This window comes from Triticum urartu, chromosome 1 (genome assembly GCF_003073215.2).
Source record: "Triticum urartu cultivar G1812 chromosome 1, Tu2.1, whole genome shotgun sequence".
In the NCBI taxonomy this organism is placed as follows: domain Eukaryota; kingdom Viridiplantae; phylum Streptophyta; class Magnoliopsida; order Poales; family Poaceae; genus Triticum; species Triticum urartu.
This window is the reverse complement of record NC_053022.1, coordinates 475556720-475569059: the sequence shown is the minus strand read 5'-3', so window position 1 is coordinate 475569059 and position 12340 is coordinate 475556720.

Genomic DNA, 12340 nt, shown 5'->3' with positions numbered 1-12340 from the left:
CCGTTGGGACAGATGTCATCCGCTCATTGGACCGAAGGCGCCTATGAATACGGCGACACGTGGCACGGCCCAACAGAGGCCCATTCCTGTGAAAAGGCCGGCCCGTTTGACTTGGTCAAAAGGTGGCGGGCCGGCCACGGAAAGCCTGTTAACGGCCTGTTCGCATATAGCCCATTTACAGCCCGCTAACCCAGGGCCCGTTACGCCCTATCCGAATTAGGCCCAGTAGCGTCATCTGGGCCGTCCAATATGATTCAGCCCGTTTTAACTTCGGCCCATGTGAGGCCCATGGACCTTTGTAACTCTTGGCCCATTAACGGCCCATGGTGAAACTGGCCCGTAATGAACAGTGTATCACTTTATACCCATTAACGGCCCGTTATTCCATTGGGCTGTTTCCAGCCCAAGTTATCTTTCGGCCTTCTCAGGGCCCATTGATTCTTGGGCTCATTTGTAGCATTCGGTTACATACGGCCCGTTACTGTCATTTTCTGCTTGTGGGCCAAATTCAGCCCGTCGTTACAGTCGGCCCGTTTGCGGACCGTTAATACGTTGGGCCGTTTTCATGTAAACCGTTGGGCTGTTTTCATAGAGTTATCAAATACGGCCTATTAACGGCCCGTTATGGTCCACGAATAGTACGGCCCATGATTGGCGAAATGATGATACGCCCCGTAGAAGGCCCATGGATCCTACGGCCCGTATGAGGCCCATGGATAGTACGGCCCGTAGAAGGCCCATGGATCGTACGGCCCGTAGAAGGCCCATGGACCCTACGGCCCGTAGAAGGCCCATGGACCCTAAGGCCCGTATAGAAGGCCGATGGATCCTACGGCCGGACGAAGGCCCATGGATCATACGGCCTGCAGGAGGCCCATGGTTACAACAGTCCGTGTGTTGCCATGATTATTTTGGCCTAGTTACCAAAAATAGGCTATTGTGGCCACTAGAAAAAAACAGAAAAAGAACTGCAGTGACTACAAGCAAACAACTAAACAAGACAATAAGGAAATAAATAAGCAAGCAATTAACGCTAGCCTATTACCGCTATTACACATATTACATCCACTGGGCATCAAAGTTCGCCACCAGTGCAAATATAGGGAACAAAGCAGCACATTACATACACTGGCCGTCAAAATTGGCCACCAGTGCAAATAAACGCGGCAGCAAAACAAGAGCATAACTGAAACAACTTCAGAAGAGCTCAAGAAACGTTATCCTGGGTATCCACCATGCTGGCAATAAGCTTAGCAAGCTGATTAGCTTTGTCCTGTTTGGCGCTAAAATCCTCCAACGCTTGCTGTTGCACCAGAAAGTATGCATCTGAATGCTCCAGGGACTTCCGCAGTCCTTCCGCTTCTTGTCGCAGCACAGCTGATCGATGTCTTTCAGCTTGTAGTTGAGACTCAAGAAACCGAACTGATTCAGACAGTGAGTTTGAATAGCTTGTGCAAGCGGTAGTGGCCAGTAACTCGAACACTAAACCAAGACAGGACTTTGGGGTTGTCTCGCTGTCTTCAAGATAGTCTTCCTTAGCTGTTTTATCAGCTTTGTTGGAGACCAACAAGGATGTGTCACTATCCTGAACCTTATCTGCATTACTTCCTTTACCATTGCTTAATAAGGCACTCTTCCCCAATATTCTGTCAGCATTCTAAAAGAAGAAACAAGCAGACACATAACAAGTTTAGCATGTACTAGTATATGAAACTCATTTCGGTGAACCAGTTCATTAGTAAGGTGGACAGGATTAAACTACCAAGTCTTCTATTGCCAAGTACTAGTACATAATAAAAGCATCAAACAAACATATATCTATGTCCTATGGTCACTGCATTGTCTTGCCAAATCAAAATAGAGACACGGTTCAAATCATATCAGTTCAAGACAAAGCAGCAGTGAAAGAATACAAAGCGTGGGAAACTACACGGCACAACAAGATTTCAGATGGGTACCACGGGTCTACATGTACAACAACACTATTGGCTCTGTTGTGATGCTAGTAATGTGCATGATATGAAAGTCAACTGTATACACAATTGAAATTGAAATCAACAGAGCTATTGATAAGAGCAAACCTGTTAAAGAAACATGCGTGAACATACCTGCTGTGCCATTGGAGTTTCGATTGGATCCTTCAATTTAAAAATAAGTTTGTATGAGTAAATACAGTGATACAAGAGCAAAGCAATCATAGTTAAAAAGCGCGCCTAAGCGAGCGCTTAAGCGCGCCTAGGCTCTAGGCGTTGGCAAAACGCATTGCGCATAACTACGCATAATCTGTGCATAACTGCGCATAAGCATGCGCTTTGGTCAGTAAAGCGCAAGGCGGTGGCAAAACGCACAATTAACGCCTAGCGCTTTTTTGAACTATGATAGCAATGGAATCTTAAATTAGAACAGTTGTTCTTCAGGTTTAGGCACTTGTTCTACATGAACAGAGTACAGTAAGACGCAAGAATATAATACTTAAAAATAGAAAATGAGCTCATAGACCTTACCACATTCTTGGTTCGGGACCAGTACAGAACAAGGCGTTCCCAGTCATCGTCCAGTAAATGTGTCTCAGGAGAACGTAAGGGAATTTGATGAGTTTCTTTGCCGGTGAAGTACGTTTTCTTCAGGTAATTCCGATACTGCCACCAAGCATTCTTGAAGATAGCAGAGGTATTAGCATAGGTTACCTCATCCTGAGTTTCCAAATCGGTCCTTCTCTATAGAGAAAAATGGGAAAATTTGCTGTATTATAACCATCATGGAGGTAGGATGTATGGGACGAAGCAAAGTAATTGCCATGAATAACATTACTTACACATAACTCCTGGACAAACACCTGCAACTGGCATTTTCCTTCATCTTCAGTATAATATTTCCAAGATGGGAAGATACGCACATACGATTTAACAACATCAAATGCGATAGATGCTAAACTACGACTAGCTGGTTGTGCTTCCTCCACAGAATAGGCGTACTAACTGGTGGAGTTGGGGTTCGCCGTGATAGTACTGGCCCTTTGGGCACTGGAGCTGCCTTACTAACTGCTCTTGTTTGGGAGCTCTGTGGTGGAGATGGTGCTGTGTCAACAGGAACTGGGTTACTATCGGCTGGGGTTGGGGTTAGATTGGGTGAAGCTAGGTTCTCTGTCCATCGCAGTAGGGGTACAATCTGCGAGAGTTTGGGTTATGTGTGGTAGGGCTGGTTCTTGTGCATGTACAACCGGGGTGCTATCTCCACCAAGAGGTAGCACTGTTTTATTTGAAGACCGTGTTTTTAGTCCGCTAGATACTGGCATCACCCGCTCCAATTCAAATGGCTGATAAACAGGAAACATAGTTGAATGTACAGACATTGTATGAGAGACAGATGCAATAGATAGTGTGGAAAAAAGAGGGCATGAAATAGTTGACATGTATATTGTTTAACTAAAATGGATAGCATGACATAATTTCACATATATGATGTCTATCTAAACTGGATAGCATAGCATAACATAATTCAAAGATATGATGAATAACTAAACAGGATCGCATGACATAATTCACCTACATGTTATCTAAGTAATCAGGATCGCATCATTTAATTCACATATGTGATTTATATGCTAAACAGAGGGCATTCGATATGATGTCTGAACTAAGAACATGGTGTTGAATATTGTGTATATGATGTCTAAACTATGCAATGCAAGACACCGTATGCATGATATGAGCAGTATAACCGTGCCAAGTTAGAGCATACACCTCAGTGGGGGAATAGGACTGGTCATCTGTCTCTGAATCCATCTCTGAGGAGCTATCGGGACCCAACAAGAGATCTGCTTCGACAGGTAGCACTGTCTGCTCTGAAGGCCTTGTTTTCACTCCAGATTTTTCCATCTCCCACCCAAATGGCTGATTCACAGGAAGAGTAGTTTAATGTACAAACATTGTCGACAAATGGAAATGTAATGAAGAAAAGGATGGGCAAGATATCATTCAAATATATGATGCCTGGTTAAACAGGATGGCATTGCACATTTCACATATATTATGGCTGGCTAAAAGACATGAGACTGCATAATTCCCATATATGATATAGAAACTAAACAGGTGGCATTACAGAACATGTCTAAACTAAGCAGATGACATATATGATGTCAAAAGTAGGCACTGCAAGGCAACATATGCATGATATGACTAACATCATCATGCCAAGGTAGAGCAAACACCTTGGGGGTAAATAGGAGTGGTCAGCGGCGTCTGAATCCGCCTCAGAACAGATATCTTCCTCTGGATTACAATCTGGAGAGGGGTGGGGAGGGTTTGCCATTGAACCCACCATGGAGCGATGTCTGCATGACATTGTATTGCCGCACAAAACTCTTCTCTTTTTCTCTACATGTTCAGCATGACTGTGTACAATATCTGATATGCATACGAAAAAAATATGGTGAGATTATGTAAGGAGAGCATGCAGAAATTTAGAGTGATGGTAACAACCAGTGGATCGATGTTTTTCCGTTGAACCAAAATAGCCCTAATGGATCGACGTGAATGTATAGTAATAAGTGATGCAACAAGTGTACAACCTCTTTGCCATAGCCGTGTCGACCTCAACATCATTGGGTTGGTCGCTGGAGCAGTTGAGGAAGAGGTGGTTATCGGAGGTGTGGAGGAAGATCTGAGGAATCTGTAGACGGCGTCCAGGGCACTGCTCTATTGTGATGGATCGTTCTGTCATTGGAGCAGCTCCGGTGAGCCGTAAGACATCAAGGCTGAAGCAGCACAAGACAGACATCGTCAATCTCAAGTGGGATTCTAATAGCATCTCCAATAGATGATGTAAAATGGATGTAAAATTAACATCACCAAAAACCACCTGACTACAACAGATGAGGTAAAAACTGTTGACTCTGAACTTAACTATCGAAACTGAAATTTACTGTGGAATCTGAATGCTACTGTCGAAACTGAATGCAATGGTAGCAGAGAGGCACTTGACATGTAGTTTAGGGAGGGCCTGCAGTTCATCTTCAACCTACACCCCCCTGAGCCGCCAGCCACCACCGGTTGAACCGCCGGCCCCAGCGCCGCCTCGCCGCCCCGAAACAACTCGCCACCGCCGCCTCGGCCAGCCCTCTAGGCCCCCCTACCCTGAAACCTAAGATAGATAGTGGGGTAACCTCTTTGGCGAGCCCCCGTCCCCGCTGCGGGTGGTTCTTCCTTAACTCCGGCGAGCCCCCCAACCCCTGAAAATCGGCTGACCCAAAAGTCGATTCAGTCGACTGAAGTGTGGCTTAATCGGAGCAGAGAAGCAGCATGAGCGAGGGGGAGAGCAGCAGCTGGGCGAGCGAGCGATCGAGCGAGAGCCGGAGCAGCAGCAGCAGATCCGGCTGGTATGGACGCCGCCGCCGAAGGGGGCTCGCACTGGGGGAGAGCCGCCGTGGAGATGTCGCGCGCGGCGCCGGCTTTAAGGTAGCCGCTCCATGGGGGTGCGGGATGGAGCACCGTCGGCGCCGGGAGGTCGAGTTAAGGAGAAGGTGTGATGCGATGAGTGTACAACCTCTTTGGTGGCGCCGAGTAGGCCTCGGCTTCGTCCGAGGAGTCGGTGAGGATGATGCGGTTCCGGTGGAGCAGGTTAAGGCGGCGCTGTGGGGATGGAGCAGTCCGCGATAGACGAGGCGATCGTCGGAGCAGCTCCTTGGAGGTGGAGGACGGGGCGGCTGAACCGGTGGGATGGCGAGATGGACGAAGGATCGTCATCCGGGAGGTGGGACGACGTCGTCGGGGAAGAGGCTCGGCTGGGCAGCGGTGATGTGGTGGAACGGAGGAGGGTGGGGTTTCGCGGCTGGAGGGTTATGGCGGCCTGAGATTTCGAATGATGAAAAGGGGGCGATGGGAGGGGGTGAAGCATGACTTAGGGACGCGCTTGTCCAAAATGTAGGGTGTGTTACAAAAGTACCCCCCACCGATTTGAACTAGCGGCCCTTTCGGCTCAGGGTTAGAAGGGGGATTTCACGTGTCGGGATTTCGCAGCTGGAGGGAGTTTTCGCGCATGTTGTAATTTCGGGATAAAGGCGCGGGTTGTGAAGGCGCCAGTTTTGGGAGCACGATATCTGAATTTTCGGGATATAACAAGCACGGGTTGAATTTTAGGGACAAGCCTAACGTGTAGTAATATTGTACTTGTACGTACCAAATCAATTCACACTTCCCTCAACCAAAAAGAAAACGAAAAAAATAAAACTATTCACACCACACAAAGAGAGAGTCTTGCCCCGTTTACTATACAAATGCTATTCAAAGCTACTCCCTCCTTCCATCTATATAGGGCCTAATGCGTTTTTCGATGCTAACTTTGACCAAATATTAGAGCAATGATATATGACAGCAACTTACACAAAGCAACATCATTAAATTCGTGTGTGAAAGGTTCTTTGTCAATGATATAATATACCGTTTCTACTTGTGCATGTCATTGTGACGTACTTCGAATCTCTGTCATAGTGAAAAGGCGGTCTAAAAATAACGTCGACATTACCGAATCACCTCCTATAACTGGATGGAAGGCGAGGCGCAGTCATGAATCCATGTTCCTCAGAGGTTTCCGATTTATTAAGGTTCACGTGCATTGCTGTACTGATTCCATGTTATGTCCGATTAAATTTTTTCGCTTGCTGTATAATGCATGTATACCTACCAACATTTTAGTGCATTCCAAATGTCTATACTACCGCTTGCAATTCGAACTAAATTTGAATTTGTTTCTCTATTTCAATAAGAATCTACAATCATGATTGTTGCCAACTTCAACCATCATAGTTTCCTTGCTATCCGCCAGATATAAATCGGACGGCCTATAATGCAGGATGGCAGGCACACCATCATCAACAACTCCGTTTTTTTATAAGAGTAGAGATAAAATATATTAAATGTAGTATAACATGTTCATAACCACACCATGTGTATCACCGTTATATATATTCACACATGCGTCGGTTTGAAACACTATGATAAATTCTTCAAATATCCGAATTCGCTTTTTATAATGAAGTATATATGATCTCTATTCGTCTTTTACACCCACACAACCCTCTTATCTTACTTTGTAGCTAGCGCTAACTTTCTCTTGTGCATGCACACGCCCGCATCCCTCTCACCCTCCCTCAGCATTCTCTAGCTCCATCGCGCAAATTCGTCTTTTCACTTTAGGTCGTTCACCCACGGTGTGTGTAGGCCCCCCAGCTCCTTCTTTACGGCACACATCGATCGATATGCCTCTCTAGCCAGGTGTGCCTAGCACAAACACAAGCTTCCCCTCTTCTCTTGTCACCGTCCATGCCTCACTCCCACCACTCTTTTCATCGTTCTCGTACTCGCACACTCCTCCCCCTCGATATAGTATGCCTCTCGTACCACCTCCTACATGCATCCCTCTCTCTCTATCCTTCTCCTCGTGCCTCATTTGCTTCTAACACACACATGCATGTATACCGATCGATCTCCCAACATATACCTAGATCGACTTTAACTACCCCCCATCGATCGACGTACCTCACAAGTTATGTCTCTCCTTTCTCTACAAAGGGCGATTGATCTTCCTATGTAGTTACGTCTGCTTACCACAGCCACATCGTCCCCCCTCATCATTCGTGCATGCCTCCTCCTGACCCTGTCTCTCACACACGCACGTGCACAGACACCAAGCAGCCATCTCCTTCTTTTTATTGATACTTGGCGAGGTTGTGCTTCCTGCTACTTGCTGTCATGCCAGCTTCCCTCGCACCATTTGTTTTTAGACCCATGCCAATTCTCACTTATCCGGACCCTTTTCGGGCTGCACTTTCCGGGTCCCTCCAACACCCTTCTAGGCTCTTCGTCTCTCTCCCACCTTATTGGGATCCTCTCCTGCACATATGCATGGATGCCGATCGATCTCCCTTAATACATGAGGCAGATCGATCTCCTTAATACATGAGGTAGGCCTCTCTCCTCCTCCACACATATACCAGCCATTGTACCTCTATAGTTAATTGGGCCTCCCTCTTCCCCCACCACACACCGATAGTCGAGCGCTGCAGGTAGGTATCCATGCCACAGAGACAAACTGCACATGTCCCATCTCACGTTCCAGTAGGCCAGCCACTCTATATCTTTGATGTGGGCACACACAAATTCGATGGCACTCTTTATCGATCGCGAGCGCCACACACACACACATCATCCCTCTCTTCGATTCTATGGACACCTCAAGATGCATTTGTATGAGTAGTTTATCTTGTGAGAGAAAAGGTTGAACGAGGGAAGGCCTTATTTGCGAACATGGAGAGACGTGTGGGTATATTTTTGCAAAATTGCCATAGTTTCTTTCCTATCCGTTAGATATAAATCGACGGCCTATATTGCAGGATGGCACGCACACCATCATCACCAACTCTGTTTTCTACTCCCTCCGTCCGAAAATACTTGTCATCAAAATGGATAAAAAGAGATGTATCTAAAACTAAAATACGTCTAGATACATTTCCTTTTATCCATTTTGATGACAAGTATTTCCGGACGGAGGGAGTATTTGTCTTTTTAGAGATTTCAACAAGTGACTATGACCGGACCTTACCAACATACTCAAAAAAGTAGTCCATAATTTTGATGTTACCCTCTTTTCTTGGTGGTGCAGTTTTTTTTTTTTTCTCTTGCGTGCAAGTTTTTTTTTTTTTTTTTTTTTTTTTTTGATGTTACCCTCTTTTCTTGGCGGTGCAGTGCCATCTGGATACCTCATAAATAAATAAAGTACTACATGATACTAATATATGATACATGGCGCAGGAGTACTAAGTATTATTAATACAGTTTTGCTAGAACTCATCTAGATGAGATATAATTTGGTCTCATTCATCTTTTATAGCCATTGGATGTGATGCTATATAAGATGCATGTGTGCTGACGTGGGTTGTATTTGTTCTTGTGCAACGAACTGACCACTGCATGTCATGTTTGATAATCTCAAGTCATTAAAATCATACAAGCCCCACAACTCTGCTTGGTTGATTCCTCTATTTATGTCAAAAAAAAGAAACAACGTGAGAGTTAATGCACCACACCTATGTGTTTACAATTATTTGGTTTTCGTAAGATGACTTAATACTCACCTAGACGGAGGGAGTATTCGATTTGACAGCGGGCGGCGCAGTTCCCGATACGGCTTTAATGCAGACGAGGGAGGGAGTAGCGGTTCCTGATATGTTGAACGACCACATGGATCACCTTCAATTAATGCATGAGGGAAGTAATGGGAGGAGGTCCGGGAAAAGAGGCTGCAATGATGTTTTGATTGCTCCATGCTATGTTATCTACTGTTTTGGGCAATATTGGGCTTTATTATCCACTTTTATATTATTTTTGGGACTAACCTATTAACCGGAGGCCCAGCCCAGAATTGCTGTTTTTTGCCTATTTCAGTGTTTCGAAGAAAAGGAATATCAAACGGAGTCGAAACGGAACGAAATCAACTAGGAGAAGTTATTTTTGGAAGGAAAGCTACCGGATGGACTTGGACCCCACGTCAGGAGCCAAGGGAGGTGCTCACGAGGGTGGGGCGCCCCCCTAGGGCGCGCCCCCTGCCTCGTGGGGCCCCCGAAGCTCCACCGACGTACTTCTGCACCCATATATACTCACGTACCCTAAAACTTCCAGAACAGACAATAGATCGGGAGTTCCGCCGCCATAGAAGCCTCCGTAGCCACCGAAAGCCAATCTAGACCCGTTCTGGCACCCTGCCGGAGGGGGCAATCCCTCTCCGGTGGCCATCTTCATCATCCCGGGCGCTCTCCATGACGAGGAGGGAGTAGTTCTCCCTCGGGGCTGAGGGTATGTACCAGTAGCTATGTGTTTGATCTCTCTCTCTCTCTCGTGTTCTTGATTTGGCACGATCTTGATGTATCGCGAGCTTTGCTATTATAGTTGGATCTTATGTTCTCCTCCCCCTCTACTCTCTTGTAATGAATTGAGTTTCCCCTTTGAAGTTATCTTATCGGATTGAGTCTTTAAAGATTTGAGAACACTTGATGTATGTCTTCGCTGTCGTAATCTGTGGTGACAATGGGATACCACGTGATTCACTTGATGTATGTTTTGGTGATCAACTTGCGGGTTCCGCCCATGAACCTATGCATAGGGGTTGGCACACGTTTTCATCGTGATTCTCCAGTAGGAACTTTGGGGCACTCTTTGAAGTTCTTTGTGTTGGTTTGAATAGATGAATCTGAGATTGTGTGATGCATATCGTATAATCATACCCACGGATACTTGAGGTGACATTGGAGTATCTAGGTGACATTAGGGTTTTGGTTGATTTTTGTCTTAAGGTGTTATTCTAGTATGAACTCTAGGGCTGTTTGTGACACTTATAGGAATAGCCCAACGGATTGATTGGAAAGAATAACTTTGAGGTGGTTTCGTACCTTACCATAATCCCCTCGTTCGTTCTCCGCTATTAGTGACTTTGGAGTGACTCGTTGTTGCATGTTGAGGGATAGTTATGTGATCCAATTATGTTATCATTGTTGAGAGAACTTACACTAGCGAAAGTATGAACCCTAGGCCTTGTTTCAACGCATTGCAATACCGTTTACGCTCACTTTTACCATTAGTTACCTTGCTTTTTTATAATTTCATATTACAAATACCTTTATCTACTATCCATATAGCACTTGTATCACCATCTCTTCGCCGAACTAGTGCAGCTATACAATTTACCATTGTATTGGGTGTGTTGGGGACACAAGAGACTCTTTGTTATTTGGTTGCAGGGTTGCTTGAGAGAGACCATCTTCATCCTACGCCTCCTACGGATTGATAAACCTTAGGTCATCCACTTGAGGGAAATTTGCTACTGTCCTACAAACCTCTGCACTTGGAGGCCCAACAACGTCTACAAGAAGAAGGTTGTGTAGTAGACATCAAGCTCTTTTCTGGCGCCGTTGCCGGGGTGGTGAGTGCTTGAAGGTATATCTTTAGATCTTGCAATCGAGTCTTTTAGTTTCTTGTTTTATCACTAGTTTAGTTTATAAAGAAAAACTATAAAAAATGGAATTGAGTTTGTCTCATACGCTTCACCTTTTTAATATCTTTCGTGAGTATGATGGAAAGGATAATTGTGCTCAAGTGCTAGAAGAAGAAATCTATAAAATGTTTGGCACTAAATATTTGAATGATGAGCATGATTGCAATGTTGTTAGTATGAATTCCTTGAATATCCATGATGCTAATGATATGCAAAGCCACAAGCTTGGGGAAGCTATGTTTGATGAAGATGATATTTTTTGTCCCCCAAGTTTTGATGAGCAAATTTATTATGATGAAAGCATGCCTCCTATCTATGATGATTATTGTGATGACACGTATGCTTTAAAGAATAATAATAACAATGAAACTTGTCATCTTGATTTCAATTTTCAATCCCATGATAGTTACTTTGTTGAGTTTGCTCCCACTATTCCGATTGAGAAGAATTTTGCTTATGTGGAGAGTAGTAAATTTTCTATGCTTGTAGATCATGAAAAGAATGCTTTAGGTGCTGGTTATATTGTTGAATTCATTCATGATGCTACTGAAAATTATTATGAGGGAGGAATATATGCTTGTAGGAATTGCAATAATATCAAGTTTCCTCTCTATGTGCTTAAAGTTTTAAAGTTATGCTTGTTTTGCCCTCCTATGCTAGTTGATTATTGTTCCCATAAGTTGTTTGATCACAAAATCCCTATGCATAGGAAGTGGGTTAGACTTAAATGTGCTAGTCATATTCTTCATGATGCTCTCTTTATATTTCAATTCTTATCTTTTATGTGAGCATCATTGAAATCATCATGCCTAGCTAGGGGCGTTAAACGATAGCGCTTGTTGGGAGGCAACCCAACTTTATTTTTGTTCCTTGCTTTTTTGCTCCTGTTTAGTAATAAATAATTCATCTAGCCTCTGTTTAGATGTGGTTTTATGCTTTTAATTAGTGTTTGTGCCAAGTAGAACCTTTGGGAAGACTTGGGGAAGTCTTTGTGATCATGCTGTAAAAAACAGAAACTTTAGCGCTCACGAGAACTACTGCCATTTTTATTTGGAGAGTCATATTTAGTTAATTCTTTTTGAAGATGATTAATAGTAAATTAATCAGGTCCAGAAATTTATTTGAGAATTTTATGAGTTCCATAAGTATACGTTTGATCCAGATTACTACAGACTGTTCTGTTTTTGACAGATTCTGTTTTTCATGTGTTGTTCACTTATTTTGATGAATCTATGGCTAGTAAAAGAGTTTATAAACCATAGAGAAGTTGGAATACAGTAGGTTTAACACCAATATA